Raw genomic sequence first — 13,485 nt, 5'->3', positions numbered from 1 at the left:
TAAAAGGGGAATAAAAAGAAGCATTGCCCGAAATGTGAAACAAATGCTATAAATGTACCTAAAGCAGTTAGGTAAAAAATTAAAGCAAATTATTAGTGCTGGTGTGGTAATTGGAAGGGAACCACAAGGATCTAGACATAGTGACCTCAAAATCAAATCAAGACTCCCCAAACATATCTGCAAGCTCCCCCAATAGAAAGAAGCATCATTCATCCAGCACCTTGAGTTAGAAAGTTTGATTTTGCCAGGCAGTGCCAGAGGAGATTACAGGAGTTTTGTTTGCTTCTACAGCCTGGACAAATCTCTTCATGCAAGATGGTGCAATTTCATGTCTTGATTTTCACAGATGCTGAAGCAGTAGCAGTTCTTGTGTAAATTAAATACCAATTGGCAGTAACTGTCACTTCTCAAAATTTGATACAGTATTATTTTCACTTTAGAATGGCCCCATATATCCAACATGGAACACAGAACAAGGTGGGGCATGCTTTGACAGCCTGCTGCTACCCAGCACCACCAGATCCTTCCCAAAATCCGACCCTCAAGAAACCCCAAAAGGGCTTCTAAAACCATGCAACTACTCCATTTTATACTTGACCACACCAGCAAGGTAAGACACATCTGCTCTTGAAAGTTGTGCCTTACAGCCTCCTAAAGGTTTCTATGATTTCAGATGTTGTGCACCTCACCTGAAACAAGGCTTTGCTCTACTACAGAGTTCTACCAAGTCAGCTGTGCCACTGCTGTGCTTGAGGACATGGACTAATCTGCCTGCAAAGCTTAAGAGGCAGTTTGAGACAGATGCTGCTGGCTTGGCTGGAGTCTTCTGTGCTTCCCATTACCATAGCATTGAAACATTTTACTTGAAACATAAAATTATACTGAATTTTTCTGAAACATACCTTTCCTCACAAACAGCACTGAGGAAAGCACTTTTAGTCCTGTTATGGAGAAGAAAAACTGAAAGGCATCACAATTCCCAGGGTGAACTTGGACAGAGTAACTAAGAGAGCTAAAACTGCAGCTTCCCCACTCTAAGACTGGAATCTTATCACTGGCCCATTGAGAGTTGTGCTGGGCTAGAGATATCTTGTAAACAACACACACATTTCATGCTCTGTAGAATATATTATCCTCCTTTTTCTTTTAAATTTGCTTGCTTTTATCAAGTTTCTTTAAATGCAAAACTGGATTTTCAGCATGGGTGTGTTCGTACTACTGCAAGCAACTGATTAAATAGGTTTTGAAAAGCTACTGCTCCTGACATACACAAGACAAGTGAGTTCCATTTCTGAACAAATATTTGGATTTTGCTCCCCTCAGTTGACATCTCCTGCCTCCCTTCTTTTCATCTTCTCCTCCCCCTTCCTTCAAGGAGCACACAGCCTCTGAATAAGCAGCTGTTCTGAGAAGAGCAAGGCTGCACTCCTCCCCGCTTTGTCCCAGAACAGAGCAGGGACTGTACTATAAAAATCCAGTGTTCTGGGGACAGGCATGAATGGACAAGAAACAGCCATGACTTGTCTATCCTGAACAGTAAATTCAATGCTGAAGAGACGACTTAAACACAAAAATGCAGACATTAGAAACGAACAGGCAAAGTGAAAACAAGATGCAGTGAGAAAAAGTGAAAACAAATAGAACCAGAAAAAACCCCAAAAACCTGGAAAGTTGTAACAGCAGATAAAAATGGTTATCAGCAGTGCAGAAAAAGAATTTGAAAAAGGAATTAAAGAAGTCACTGCATTATATTAATCATGCAATATGCTGTGGAAAGCAGCTCTTATCCCAAACAGGGGATGTCACAGTGGGGAGAAAGGACACAGCATCACTGGACAAGCAGTACAGAAAGAATGGTAAAGCCCACACAACTCCAACAAGGAATGTATGTACCAGAGAAAAGGAAGGTAAAAAAATGAAGGCAAATTTCAACAGTCACTGTATTGTTAAAATAAAAGCCAAGGCTCAATAGTGACTTAAGATACAAGCTTAGAAGGGTCCAGTGCTAAAACACTAAAATCCTTGGATGAAGTTTGACCAAAGGGAAATACAAAAGCCTATAGATATCTCAAATGTGTAAAGACTATGACTGGAGATGAAATATTAGAAATGTGCTACTTTTAATACAGCTACGCAAAAAAAGATGAATTTACAAGAGTGTGGAAAGAATCACTATCTGGAACCAAAGGGAAAAGCCATTCTGAGATCATGAGCCAGCAGGTCACAGAAGAGGCACACACTTCATTACAGCAGATGCATCTTCCCTCCTGCATATCATCCCAAATGCTGGCACTTCTGAAATTCAGATGAAAGCAGAATGCAACTAAAAATTTAATAGTGAACAATGGACCAGAAGCTTAAGGCAAATCAAAAGAAACAGAGTGATTATTCATTGGTCAGGCTTCAACCAAAGGCACAGGAAGTTCAGATCATAGTGAGCCCACACCCTATCACCAACAGTTTTGGTGCAAAATGTATCAAAATTGTACAAAAAAGAGCAATGCCAGACACCCAGAGTGAAAGCTTATGAGAAGCTCCACTAGAAAATGATGGCAGTGAGTGGTAGAAGACAGGCAGAAGGACAGAACCAGGACAGGGGTTCCTACTTGCATGAAGTGTCAGAGAACTGCAGAGTGTAAAGAATCCTGGCAAAACAAAAAAATCTTAGTTCACAGGCTAGAGATATTTATTAAAAGGCCAATAATACACTCAGTCAATAAGAAGGGGACAAGCAAAGAACATTGGAAAAATACAGCTAAGATCTGAAAAAGCCAGTGCATCATCAAACTTGGAATAATTTCTTGTAGAAATGGTGGCAGTAAAGCTACCAGTCTAAAGGAAATGGCAGAGGAACACAAAACCAGTGAAAAACAAGAGTATGTTTTGCAAAACAAGAATATTAAGTAGGACATAATATTATACTGCAACATCAATATCTGAAACCTGTTTGACTGCAAATTCAAAAAGCCCTTGTAATTTTGTCATTAAATGATTTAATTTAGCAACATTTAAGGTTTTGTACCTCAGCCTCTGTCAAACAGCAAAAAACAAAAGCCACAATACTAACAAATTTCACAGTAATTCAGAACAATGACTCTCAATACCTGTTCTGTCTCATCAACAGCCTACTAATTAAACTCTGAGCTCTACTAACCACTTTTTCCAATGCACAGAGGAAAGTAATTTATTACAGGCCGGAATACAAAATTTAATATTAACAACACAACTCGTGACTGCAGCATTTTTAATCTGATCAGCAGAAACATAAATAAAAGCTGCAACCTGACAGCTAAGAAGGTTAATCTGTAATAGTTAGATTTACGTAGATTACTTTACACAGCATCTGGAAAGATGCTGAGAAAGGTAAAGCTACTTTATCATATTCCAAAACATGCTACCTTATAAAAAAATTTTGCTATGCACTGATATATAGACTGCAGGGAACCTCATCACAAATTTGTTTCAGCTTTAAGACAATTTACAAGAATTTTAAAGCAAGAACAGGAATAAGTATGGTTCCAAATGTTTAAATATTCCTTTTACATACCTGCAGGTAACAAAAGTAATGAAAACTACTTCAAGGAGAAAATATTATGACTTTGTGTGCACATATTACTTAGCTCTATCACTTAATCTTGGTAATTTTTTTGAGAAGAATATTAGCAAAAATATGGTCCTCAGTAAGTCTTCTCCAGCATAAAAAATTCTGTTCTTTTCAAGGTGGCAGATTTCATCTGTATCAGCTAACACCTTCCCTTATGACATTATCTACATGAATGGCACTGGATGTACCATTGACTGATGCCATTATTGGCTGATCACCACTAAAACCAGTGCAGTTTCTGTGATACACAACTCTTATAAAAGGCTTTTCACAATATTAAACAGGTAGGTGGTAAATCAACTTGTTTCTTTTGTTTCCTGTTTGGCAAAATACCTAACCTGGAGCAAGTGAGTACCACAATACTACCAACAACCAAAATGAAGGTACCCGAACAACTATTCCAATGCAGCAGAAAGCATAAGGGAAAAATATGTTACCAGTCAACTCCCAAGCTGTTCATGTTTGGGGCTGGGTTTTGTGGCTTTTCTTTCTTTTAAGACAAAGTGGATTCCAGATGAGAAAAAGTTGAAAGAAACAGAGAACTGGGCAAAGATACACACTGGTAAATAGAAATGACACAAATACAGCAAGTAGGAGAACAGAGGAGTCTAAAAAAGGAACTGCTAGAGAATACTTCTTGTTACATGTCCTATCTTCTCATGCCCTACCTACCATCCTCACAGCCAGGAAAGTCAATACACCCCCTCCATCCAGCCAACAGCTTCCCAGGGAAGGAGGAGGTAGCCTCATTTTTTGGGTACTAGAATTCTGCAGCAAGAGGAAGGAAGCCTGTTGATAACCCAGCTTAAGGTGCTTCCAAACTTGTGTGAGCGCTATTATCTGAATAGGGCAGAGGGAGATTAGAGCTTGCACTGCAGGAACAGCAGCCCCTAGAGTATAGCAACAATTAATCACACTGGCAATGCTGCCATTTGTTTGCTTGCAGGTGAGTATGACGCAGCTTTTTGTCCATCTGCTTTTACAACACCCCTTGAAAACCATCTAACTGGAAAAAAAAGGCAGTTCAGGCTCATGTGAATAAAAGTAGTAAGTGTTCAGTCTTTTTCCCCTCAAGCTGATATATTCCACTGATTAAACAGATGCTGAGAGAGTCACAAGAACAGTAGTACTGTGTCAGAGCAGAGCTTTGCCTGGTCCAATAAGCCTCTCCAGCAGCACCTGCAAGTCAGTAACTTGCACTGAAATTCCTAGCAGAGACACAGCACCATCTGCAAAGTCAATGAGAGACCCTGCTCAGGAACAACAGCTATATCCAACAATGTTCAGCAGTGAGTCAGCCAAAGCAGAGCTCGTGAGCAAAATCAAAGAAATGGACTGGCCACGATGTTTTCTTTCCCTCTTTTCACAGAATCAGAATTTCACAGGAATGAGAGTGGAGAGTGACCACAAGATTGTGGCATCACAGAAATGGGAAACACGGTACCTGAGCAAAACCTGTCTTAATAGATGTAGAGAGATGCAGAAGAGCCCAAACAAAACTCGGGCTGTATCACAAATGGTTTGAAAAGGCAGAGGCTGCAGTACCAATGACTGGCTCAGGAATGAAGTGCAGGACATGAAGAGAATGCTGATGAAATCCAGAGATTTGCTGGCAAAGACTGTGCATCAGAGCAGCTTCCAATAGCCCAGATTCCCGAGATGGTTATCTGTGCTGACTCTAGGCAGAGGACTGCCAGTGAGCTGCACACAAAGGCTGCTGGACTCCCAGTCCAGGCAGCAAGAGAAACTGTGCTTTAAGCAAGAGAAAAGAGGTGGTGAGCAGTGTTAAGGATGTAGAAAACACCCTCTCCATATGTCCTTGCGTGTAACAGCAAAATTAGAAGAAGTTTTAACTGTAAGCCAATTTAAAATGATGGCCTAAGTTTCCAAGCAGTGAGATTGAGCCCTTGAAGTTTTCTGGAAACAAAGGAGGAAAAAAAAAATTAAGGCCAGGCTAGAACTCCATGCTGTAAATATCCCAAAAGGAACTTTGCCCTCTACAAATTGCATCTCACTTGACAAAAAGATAGAAAAGAAGTTGGCTTGATCATGCAAATGGGTCTTTCCTCAAGCCACAGTTAGAGTAACTCCAAAAGCAAAAATGTGAAGGATGTACTCTGAGGGGGTGGAACCTGAATGATGACTTTGATCAGTTTAGGGACTGCACATAAACTGAGGTAGCAGAGAAGAGAGGAGAGGCAGGAATGCTGAGGACATTCACACTCCTAGGAGCAGCAGACCCAATACCAGTCTGAAGGGCTCACACTGGCCATTCCCAGAAGCCAAGGTGAAGATCACCTCAGCAGAACTCTGGTGGCTGTGGAGAAAACAAACTGCTTGCTAGGGGCAAGTCAAATGATGATGGATCAGCTCTGCAAGACAGAAGGGGCAAGGACTCCCTGGCTCACTGATTCAGAGAATCAGCTACCACAAGCAGGTCACGAGTTTACTGAGCACCATCTGAAAGTCAAGAACAAACTCCAAATGCTGTGTTGGTGAAAATCAGCCTTGTGAAATGGGAGAGGAGGCAGATCACTTTCCAAAGCATTTGAACTGGTTTTACACAGGTCATTTCTCTTTCTGGACAAGTTGTGTAGCAAGAGCACAGGGGAAGCAGGCAGAGGTGACAGCCATAGTACAGCTGAGCTGCTCCTAGGTGTGGCTGAAGGACAGGACTCCTTGAGCAGCAAGGGTGCATAAATGCTGGGAAGTCAGCCTTGGAGCCCTGAGAAGTACCTGATGTGCTGTCTGCTGCTGCCCCAAAGGAACCTGCCTCAGCTGGGAGGGCTCCACTAGTGGCTGACAGTCTCCTTGAGCTTTCCTGGCACTCACATTCCTTTCCTCCCCTTTTTCCTCCCTGGGCTAAAAGGAAAGAAAAGACAGAGAGAGAAGCAGCTGTGCACAAGTGCTGAAGTACAGGGTCTGGGCTTCTTGAGGAGAGGGCAGAATGATCCAAAAAGGAGAGAGAACACTAAAAGTGAAGGGTGGAGTGCCATGAACAGAGGGGTGCACCAGAGCCTTTTCACATTCCAGGCTGTTCCCTGGTAGATAGCTATCCTCAGTGCAGGTGATCCCAGGGATGGAAAAAAGGCTCAGAGCAGAAGGTCAGCAGACACACACCGGAGAGCCTCATAAGTAACCTTGTATCTAGAAGTCATGATTTCAGAGGTGTAGGCGTGTTTGTGCTGCTGAGGAAAATCACACTGGTAATCCTTCAACACTGGGCTTGATGGGAAGTTGATGGTATTTACTCAAACCAAGCAGCAAAAAACTGAAGAATACTCTAACTATGTATTAGAGGCATTTAATACACTTCAGCAGCAGCTCAGGACTGAAACTGGTGAAGTTAATTAGAAAGCTCTTTTGCAGCACAAGGGCCATGCCTACTTGCTTTCTGCCTATTTGCCCCAACACTCATTTCAATTGCTTTTTTCCAATAATCAAGAAATCAAAATTCTTTTGTTCGCCGGCACAAAGTCTGCAGCAGGCAACTGCAGAGAAGTGATAAAGAAAATGATGGATGCTAATTTGACCATTTTCTTCAGCACAGACATCAAACCACACAAAAAAACATTTTAGAGATCCAGCACTGAGACACTCGCTACCGTTTTTGTGTCTCTTCCCCCACAGTGTGAAGTTCAGATACTTAATGCAAATGTTCATTAAAATAATCAATATTTGGGGATTGTCTTGAATCTGCAGCCCTTAAAATAGGATATGCAACATGGAAATTACGTTTATCTCTGCTCCAGAACAGAATATACTTCAGGAAATAAGCTATAAAAATAACTAGGCTATGAAATTAAGATCAATTTATCAAAGGTCTTTAATAACATTCAGAGCCATATATTTAGTCCTTTAAAAATAATTCTAGATTTCAAATTTTAAAGACTCAAAGTCGTCTGGTTTTCTGTATCTTTTAATATTTAATTTTCTGCATTAAAAAAAAAAAAAAAAAAAGCATAGTCTGTATTCCATATGATTAACAGAAAATTTTTTCTTTTCATTTCCAAACTACATTATCTTAGACTTCTGCTTCTCTGGGCACTTGACTTGCAGCTGCACTAATACTGCTCTGACCACTCTTTCCTCACTGCATTTGTCTGTGCATTCAACACAAAGAAGTAACTTACATACAAATCTCCTTTACCTAATAAACACAGCGAGGCCAACGCACAGTCACTGCCTGAAAAACCCAAGGCAATTCACTTAATTTGGTATTATTTTTTCAGACAAAAGAACCCTAGCTGAGTACTCTGCTGTATAAATATTTTTCCTATTTCAGCAAATACCAAGTCTTTTGCTTTCAAGGAAATAAAATGCAAGAACTCCACTGCTTCTAACAGATATTCCCTATACAGTCAATTTGAGGGGCACTACTAAATATGGCCTTTAAATGCAATCAAGACAAATGCCAGCAATACATATTCAATTTATGGTGAACACTACACTATGGAAGCTTTTTTTTTCCTGTTCTGAAGGGTGGTATTAATTCACCTCTTCTACCAGAGCAATGAAATTGCTGCTAACACTCAGTCCAGGGCAACAAGATCTGTGCCAAATAAATGATCAGAGATCAGTGGCTAGTTACCACTGCTTTACATAGAATTACTAAAACCCCTTTCCAAGTCAACAAGGGAATAAACTACCTCTACAAGGTATTTTTCTCCTAAACCCTGTTATTAGGTGGGCTTATGCCATGAGGCATGAGTGTTTACATACTTTCTAAAGAGTTTATAAGTCTTATCTAACATAATCCCTGCATTCTATAATCCTATCTGTTTAATGTATTTTACATGGGGAAAACCGCTGGAACCAGTAGTATCTCAAAATGGAAGGCACTTCCAAAGCACAATCAGTGAATTGGACATCAAATGCAGAAGTAGTTTATGCTCAGATTAGACTTTCAGTCATTTCAGATCAGGTACCCTAACACTGGGTTTTACTGTAAGCTAAATTTATCTGCATATGGATTTTTTTTTATTTCCACAGGACACTTTTGGCACACCATTTTACAAAATTCTTAAAGAAAAAAGAGACAAAACACTGCCAGCCTTTGTGTGCGAATTTTCCAGTGAATAAAAGTTCTATCTGCAGCTTCCAAGCATAAATAGCTGTGAACTACTTCCCTTAAATAAAAATAAATCTTTTCTCCCCTTGACAAAGCAGCACAATTTTACTAATATCTCTGCAATTTCCAGCCTAAGTGTTTCACCTGCAGTCTTAACCATGCAATAGTTACCTATTGTCATGAACTGCATTACCAAAGACCTGTTCCCTAGAATTAAATTTAGCCATTAGTACCATTTTTGCTTTGTGTCTTTACATTATGATGAGATTTCAGAGTCCTCCTTTGACTCCAACCCAGAAAAACCCACTGGGACCTCCTGGTTATCTGCTCCATCACGCCTCAAAACCTCCAATTAAAACACATAAAACTTGGCTGCTGCCTGCTGCAATCACTGGGCCAATACTAGGTGATGTCTGCTTACCAGGGGAGTGTTCTCATGCTCCTGCACATCTGCCATTGCACCCCAGAGCTTTCCTCCTGGAAAACATGGCCATTCCTGCCTGCCCTGTCTCCTGCCTCCCTGGGCATCACCAGTGTGCAGTTAATGGCTTCTGCTCCTGAGGATACAGACCTTCTCCATCCCTTGCTTTCAAAGCAGCCACCAAATCCAGATGCTGAAATTAAGGCTGCTTAATTAAGCTCCAAATTTCAGCACACTGCAAGTATGCAGCTCTGAACAGCATGTTCTAGATAGAAACACACTAGTTCCCCATCACTTGTTGAACACACTCTTGGTTAAATAAAATCTGGGTCTTTGCTTTTCACAGCAGCACCTTTTCAGTATAAGCTTCTCATTTTACAAGAAATTCTTTTCTAGAGGGCACATGATACAAGCTTAACTTGGTGTGGACAAACTTCTGAAGGAGCAGAACAAACTGCTGAGGTCAACAATTTACTGGTTTCCACAGAGGAACTAGCACTGCACACCTCTCAGGTGAAAAACATCTTCCTGTAACTCTCATAATGCTGCATGACTTCTGATTCTGCCATTTTAGTAGGTTTTGGTTCTTGGATCCTATGCTTGAACATCCAAGGAGTAAGGAGTGGACAATCCATAACTTCTAGAGAGGATTTCAGGTAAATCCAGTGTTTATTTCTCTCCTTTTCACTCATTGATATTTAAATTATACTTACTATGCCATGATTATTTCTGAACTGCAGTTTTAATTTAAACATGCATCAGTACTATTAAAATGACCTGAAACTCAAGTGAAAGACTTCGGTCTTTGTACATAATCTTAAAGGAATTGCAAATTCAAAAAGAACAATTAAAAAAAACCCAAAAACAACAGTGTTACATTCTGGGAAGAGGAGCAACAAAGTTTCTGATTATACATGCAAAGAACAGAACTACGCAAACCCTGCCATAACTTAAGGGATGCACAGAAATCTTGTATCAATAAATATTCTGCATTACAGTGTTCCTGGATCATTTGAAGATGCAAAAGATTTGCAAGCCAAAGATTTTTGAATACTGAGCATCTCAACATTCATAGCCATAATTTTCTGGGTAAGTTACAGATTAAAAAAAAAAAAGGAATCTTAAAAGCTACCAAATGAATTAAAAAACTAATAACAAATATCCCCTTCTCCCACATACAAACTGTGTCAACAAGGACAACTCAGTGGACCAGCAGCACTTACAGAGTCTGACAGACACTACACTGACTGGATATTTTGTTTGCAAACACAGGACAAAACAAGTTCAGCATTTCTTCTCTGAAAATTCTCATGAATTCAAGCCCTCTCCCTCAAGAGATGAAGACATTTGTCACTGGTTTACTTCAGACAAAATAAGAAATAAAGAGCATCTGCAACACTCTCTAGCTTAGCATTTCTGGTTAGTGCAGAGCCTCACTCCCATCCATCTGAAGCCATAGGTTTCCTCCCTGAAGTCACCTCCTCTCATCTAATTCTGTTCTAAAATGTTTATGCCACTTAGCTGTTTTTTTTTTAACCCAAGTTCCTTCTCATTTTTTGAGCGCAGCTGATTAAACCTGAACAACTGGGTTGTTGGACGAAATATGCTGTAGCTATGAAATGGTACAGCAGGGACCAGTTTCACTGTTAATTTAAAATGCTAGAATTAATTAGGTAGTGTAAATGAAGAATTTAATAAGCACACTTTACAACCACAAGTTCTGCTTTTATTAAACACCCCTGCCAAACGAAGGCAACTATCTTCAGTCTGTTTTTCCTTGTCTCATTCTCTTAAAATCTCTGCAGTGAAAAAAAAAACCAAACAATTTTTGCCATTGCAACCCCTCCCCCATAATTAAAATGTATGCCTGACTTCCATCTCCTCTCTCAAGTCATTAGCATCTTTAAAAAAAATGCTACTGTATATCCTGCCTGTTCTGAGAAGCTACCAAACAAAACCCAAGTTTACGATTTTGGTTTTGAATACCAAATTAAAGGCTGTCTTAGAAGCTGTCATTCCTATTCAACTCAGTGCAGTGTACTACCAAATTAGCATAGTTTTTTACTAAAGGAATATGCTTGCTTTAACATGTGCCTTTCCAAAGCGAGGGGGCAACTTCACAAACCAATTTTATTAAAAACTCCTACTACTGTTCTAAGACTGCAAGAAGATTTGGAGCAGATGACTATTCCTGTCATACATTGTTTAACCAAATTTAAAATTAATAAAAGAGTTCAGGTAATGAATTTTATTGGAAATATCCAGTATGTTTAAACAGACTTTCTATACCTTTTAACTCCTTGAGAAAACCATTTCAGAAGACTCAACATAATTCCAAAAAAACCTCCAAAAAAACCAAATTGCAGCTCTTTGACAGGAAAAATAAAATCTTTTACATCAGCCAATTCAATGCTACCTAGCTTCAGTTACATTTGAGATTTTCTACTATGGTTTTGCCAGGATAACTATTGAATCATGATTTGGTTTATGACCTTTTCTATTTTTCTTGAAGCAAGAGCTCTCTCCAGCTTTCTATTCTGACTTTTTTTGATTTGCCTGATAATTCAGCCCAGCAAGAAGGAAGCAAACTTACAATATATGAAGACAAACCAGACTTTTGACAGAAAGATCAGCACATTTGTTTAAAGGCCTAACAAAGCTTAGCTTAGATCTATTAAAGCCACAAAATTTTCAACAGAAACAATGAAAAATCCAAAAGCAGACAAAATCTAAACTGTTTCACATCTTCACTGTTTCAGCAATAGCTTAAGAATTCACTGGGGTTTTTTTACAATACAGCTTTCTTTGTCAGAAAAAATACTTCTATTGATTTTTAATAAAGAAAAAGCAAAGAACCCTTGAAAAGCCACTCACTCCTGTACCAGCCCACTGGCACACTTCTACCCCTCCCTTCCCAAAAAACCAATCCAGGGGCCTAATGAAGAACATGCTTACATGATGATTCAGAAGGATGTGCTGGGTATGACCTCAGTGCATTTCCATTTTGTTACTCTCTGTGTTCTTAAAAACATGAACTGCTTCTGGCAGAGGACTGCATTTGATTTACTAACTCTGAATTCAATGTGAGGAATGAACATGCATCCTCAAATTCAGTAATGTTGCACAATGCCTTGATAACAGGTCTTAAAAATCTTGGCAGATGAAATTCTGTTTTCAAAAACAGCACAAATAATTTGGAGAACTTTTTTTTTTTTTTTTGTAAATTTGGTTCTTTTGTACTTGCATCACCACTAAAACAACAAGTAGGGGTGATGTCCTCAAGGCATCTGTGTAAGTTTTTTCTAAAGAATAGTTCCTTTAAAGTATTTTAGTGATCAAAGATTTATGCACTTTGTATGGAAAGAAAAAGCATAGGCAAAAATACTACCCAAGAAGATCATAGAGCAAATTTATCATATCTTCAAGCAGAAAGACAAAAGCCTGGAGATGGAGTGAAACAAAAAGAATACTGTTCCTAGCTGATGAAGTAATGGCTCTCTGTCCAAAGACAACCCATTCCCTATGAAAACAACACCGAATATCTAAAGTCTTCAAAATATATTGTAAGAACATCATCATGAATTTGAGGGATAGAATAAGCAACAAAAGCTCATGAAACACAAGATCAAAATTCAAGCTAGGCACCCTAGACTCCTGCAGATGAGGGTTTCACTTCTGCCTGAAATAACTGAACTGACCTGCAGTTAAATTTTTCAGATTATTTTCAGACTAGAAGGAAAACAAAGTCTGTAGGAAAAAAAAAAAAAGTAAATAAAAGTCAATTTCATTTTTCAATCTTCTTTTTAGAACACCTGAAGCTGTGGCCAAATCAGCAGATTTATTGCAATAGATACATCATGGTGCTAAAGAAAGCTCTGCTGGACAACACTTGTGAGGACTCAAGCTGCCCTGCAGCTATTGCCATTTGTTATGTGCCTTGTCTTCAACCAGAGCATTGCTGTGTGTCAGGAAGTAAATAAAAAAGAAGCATTGCATGTTGAAAAGCACTAAGCAGATCATCCTAATTCTGCCAATACCATGGCTGCCAGGATGTTATGGAAGCAGGTAAGAAGACTTGCATTTTAATTCCTCATCTTTCCATGGTGCTTCTTCCCACAGAGCACACTCCCAAGTTGCCAGGAGAGCCTCAGAGGGGAGCTGATTCCTTTTCTGGAACCCTTTCCCTCCCAAGGCTGCTGCTCTCTGTGCTAAACATAACAGCACTGGTGATGCACTGAACAGCAGTGAAATCTCAGCTGCTCCCACCTACGGTGCGAGTAGACACACAACCTAGAAAACTAACCTATAAAGCAAGCTATAAAAGCTGATTGTTCATCCCATCTTGTGCAGCAGTGGATTCCTGGCTGTGGCAGCAAGGATGTGGATTAG

General features: G+C 39.6%; 1 protein-coding gene across 14 annotated transcripts in view; it reads right to left on the bottom strand.

Moving 5' to 3' along the window:
• ELAVL4 (ELAV like RNA binding protein 4) overlaps positions 1-13,485 on the bottom strand; it is a 98,595-nt gene that overhangs the window by 26,531 nt on the left and 58,579 nt on the right. The gene's annotated exons all lie outside the window — the stretch shown is intronic.

This window comes from Erithacus rubecula (genome assembly GCF_903797595.1).
Source record: "Erithacus rubecula genome assembly, chromosome: 10".
NCBI lineage: Eukaryota > Metazoa > Chordata > Aves > Passeriformes > Muscicapidae > Erithacus > Erithacus rubecula.
The sequence above is the reverse complement of the archived record's forward strand: the minus strand, read 5'-3'. Positions and strand labels throughout refer to the sequence as shown.